At 42.8% G+C, this 3,906-nt stretch overlaps 1 non-coding gene across 1 annotated transcript; it reads left to right on the top strand.

Annotated features, from left to right (window-relative positions):
* The first annotated feature begins 2,476 nt into the window (after positions 1-2,476).
* LOC112437610 (U6 spliceosomal RNA) lies at positions 2,477-2,583 on the top strand. Its single transcript, XR_003026178.1, has one exon. It is a non-coding gene; the product is annotated as a U6 spliceosomal RNA (small nuclear RNA).
* The last annotated feature ends 1,323 nt before the right edge of the window (positions 2,584-3,906 follow it).

Below are 3,906 nucleotides of genomic sequence, written 5' to 3'. Positions count from 1 at the left end.
TTGGAGAACAGCCTGACCAACATGGACAAACTCCGTCTCTACTAAAAATACAAACTTAGCCGGGCATGGTGGCACATGCCTGTAATCCCAGCTACTTAGGAGGCTGAGGCAGGAGAATCACTTGAACCTGGGAGGCGGAGGTTGCAGTGAGCTGAGATCACGCCATTGCACTTCAGCCTGGGCAACAAGAACGAAAGTTTGTCTCAAAAAAGAAGAAAAAAAAATTCAGCGGAACAAATATCCAAACCATATCAATGAACTAAAATAAGCAGATATAAAATACAATAAAGAAAAATGGTTTTGGCATAGTGAATTGGGGTAGAAAAAAAATGACAAGAAAAATGGGATTCCAAAAATGTTCAAGTAACTCAAAAGAAAGCAGGAAAAAGAACAATCAAAAAACTAAAACTAAAACGAGGCATGGTGGCTCAGACCTGTTATTCTAGCACTTTGGGAGGCCAAGGTGGGTGAATCACCTAAGGCCGGGAGTTCAAGACCAGCCTGGCCAACATGGTGAAACCCCAACTCCACTAAAAATATAAAAATTAGCTGGGCGTGGTAGCACATGCCTGTAATCCCAGCTACTTGGGAGACTGAGGCACAAGAACTGCTTGAACCCGGGAGGCAGAGGTTGCAGTAGGCCAAGATTGAGCCACTGCACTCCAGCCTGGGCAAGAGTAAAACTTTGTCTCAAAAAAAAAAAAAAAAAAAAAAAAGGATTCTGACAACATCTGTAAGTATGTAAATGACCCAAATACCTAAAAACAGCAAGTAAAAGACAAAAACTGGCCAGGTGCAATGGCTCACAACCATAATCCAAGTACTTTGGGAGGCTGAGGAGAGCAGATCACTTGAGGTTCGGTGTTCGAGACCAGCCTGGCCAACATGGTGAAACTCTGTCTCTACTAAAAATACAAAAAAAAAAAAAAAATTTAGGCAGGCATGGTGGTGGGCGCCTGTAATAGCTACTCTGGAGGCTGAGGCAGGAGAATTGTTTGAACCCACTAGGCAGAGGTTGCAGTGAGCCGAGATCATACCACTGCACTCCACCCTGGGTGACAGAGTGATATTCCATCTCAAAAAAAAAAAAAAAAAAGAAAAAGACAAAGATTGACAAACTAGATTTAAAAAACATAACCTACAGCCAAGCATGGTGGCTCACGCCTGTAATGCCAGCACTTTGGGAGGCCATGACAGAAGGGTCTCTTGAGCCCATGAGTTTGAGACCAGGCTGGGCGACATAACAAGACCTCGTCCCTACAAATAATAAAAAAGTTAGCCGGGTGTGATGGTGCACATGTGTGGTCCCAGTTACTTGGGAGGCTGAGGTGGGGGAATTGTTTGAGCCCAGGAGGTCCAGGCTGCAGTAAACCATGATTGTGCCACTGCAGTCCAGCCTGGGTGACAGAGCAAGACCATGTCTCAAAAAAAAAAAAAAAAAAAAAAAGGCCAGGCACAGTGACTCACACCTGTAATCCCAGCACTTTGGGAGGCCAAGGAAGGCAGATCAAGAGGTCAAGTGTTCGAGACCAGCTTGGTCAACATAGTGAAACCCAGTTTCTACTAAAAATATAAAAAATTAACCAGGCATGGTGGCAGGCACCTGTAATCCCAGCTACTCGGGAGGCTGAGGCAGGAGAATCGGTTCAACCCGGGAGGTGGTGGTTGCAGTGAACCAAGATGACGCCATTGCACTCCAGCCCAGGTGACAGTGCAAGATTCCATCTCAAGAAAAAAAAAAGAAAGAAAGAAAGAAAGAAAACATAACCTAACACTGTTTTGTGTACAAGACATTTACTTCGAATATAACAATCTAAGCATATTGAAAGCAAAAAAAAAAAAATTCAAAAGGTATATGATGCAACCATTCACTAAGGAAAAGTGGATGACTATATTAATATCAGAAACAGTATACTTCAGAGCAAAGAAAAAGTACTAGAGACTAAGAAGGAAATTATTTATTGAGAGAGGGGTCAATCCACCAAGAGGACATAACATTCCTAAATGTGTATGCAGCAAGAAACCAGACTACGAAATCTGTGAAAGAAAACCTGATGGAACAGAATGAAGAAATACACAAATCCACTAGAGAGACTTAAGTATTTCTCTGTAACAACTGTTAAAACTACACATATGATCACAGCAAGAGTATTTACTTCAACCCCATGAACTAACTGGATCCATGGACATTTACAGGACATTCCACCCAGCAAGAGTGGAATACTTTTTTTTTTTTTTGACAGTCTCACTCTGTCGCTCAGGCTGGAGTACAGTGGTGCAATCTCAGCTCGCTGCAACCTCCGCTTCCTGGGTTCAAGCAATTCTCCTGCCTCAGCCTCCCAAGTAGCTGGGACTACAGGCATGTGCCACCATGCCTGGCTAATTTTTGTATTGTTTTTGAGTAGAGATAGGGAGACTCCGTCTCAAAAAAAGAAAATAGCCAAAAGTGATGAACAGGGGATATATAAAGGTACTACTGCTTGTCTCAGCAGCACATATACCAAAATTGAATCAATACAGAGAAGATTAGCATGCTCCCTGCACAGTGATGGCATGCAAATTCTTAAAGTGTTCCATATTAAAAAAAAAAAAGATACCAAATAAACACCTGAGAAGATTGTCAACATCATTAGCCACTAAGTAAATACGTATTAAAAACACAATGAGGTGTGTGTAGCGGCCTGTAATCCCAGCACTTTAGGAGACCAGTCTGGAGCATGACTTGAGCTCAGAAGTTCAAAACCAGCCTGAGCAACATAGCAAGACCTTATCTCTTCAAAAACATATTTCTAAAAACATTGGCTGGGTGTAGTGGCACACACCCATAGTCCCAGCTACTCAGAGGGTTAAGGTGGCAATGAGACATGATCATGACACTGCCCTTCAAAGCCTAGGTAACAGAGCAAGACCCTGTCTCAAAAATAATAATAATAATAATAATAATAATAATACACACAATGAGATATCACTATCCACCTATCAACATTACTAAATGAAGACTTACGTTCACATGAAAACCTGTGTGATGTTTCTAACAGTTTTATTCATAATAACCTACAAGTGGAAATAACTGAGATTATCTTTCAGCAAATAAGTAAACAAAGTGCAGTATAACCGTAACAAACACTAAGCAACAACCCGGAGGAATCTCCAAGGAATTAAACTTAGTGTAAAAAACTCAATCCCAGAAAATTACATGTTGTTTTGTTTTGTTTTGTTTTGTCTTTAGACCAGAATCTCATTCTGTCACCCAGGGTGGAGTGCAGTGGTGCAATCTCGGCTCACTGCAACCTCCACCTCCTGGGTTCAAGCAATTCTCATGTCTCAGCCTCCCAAGCAGCTGGGATTACAGGTTAATCCCTGTAATTTTTGTATTTTCAGTAGAGACAGGGTTTCACCATGTTGGCCAGGCTGGTTTCCAACTCCTGACCTCAAGTAACCCACCCACCTCAGCCTCCCAAGGTGCTGGGATTACAGGCATGAGCCAGGCACCTGGCCTTCAGAAAATTACAAGTTCTATCATCCCATTTATATAACATCCTTGAGATAACAAAATTACCAAAATGAGGAATACATTAGCAGTTACGACTAAGTCTGGCGGCAGGAAGAAAGCAGGTGTGGCTATAAAAGCACAACAGGAAGGGAGAGGATTCTGGGAAGATGGTGCAATAGGAAGCACCAGGAACCTGAGGTCGGGAGTTCAAGACCAGCCTGGCCAACATGGAGAAACCCCGTCTCTACTAAAAATACAAAATTAGTCGGGTGTGGTGGTGCATGCCTGTAATCCCAACTACTCAGGAAGCTGAGGCAGGAGAATTGCTCCAATCCAGGAGGCGGAGGTTGCCGTGAGCCAAGATCGCGCCATTGCACTCCAGCCTGGGCAACAAGAGTGAAACTCCATCTCAG

The sequence above is a fragment of the Pan paniscus genome, chromosome 19, assembly GCF_029289425.2.
Source record: "Pan paniscus chromosome 19, NHGRI_mPanPan1-v2.0_pri, whole genome shotgun sequence".
NCBI classification, from domain to species: Eukaryota; Metazoa; Chordata; class Mammalia; order Primates; family Hominidae; genus Pan; species Pan paniscus.
Note: the sequence above shows the minus strand (reverse complement) of the source record. Positions and strands in the feature narration are given on the sequence as shown.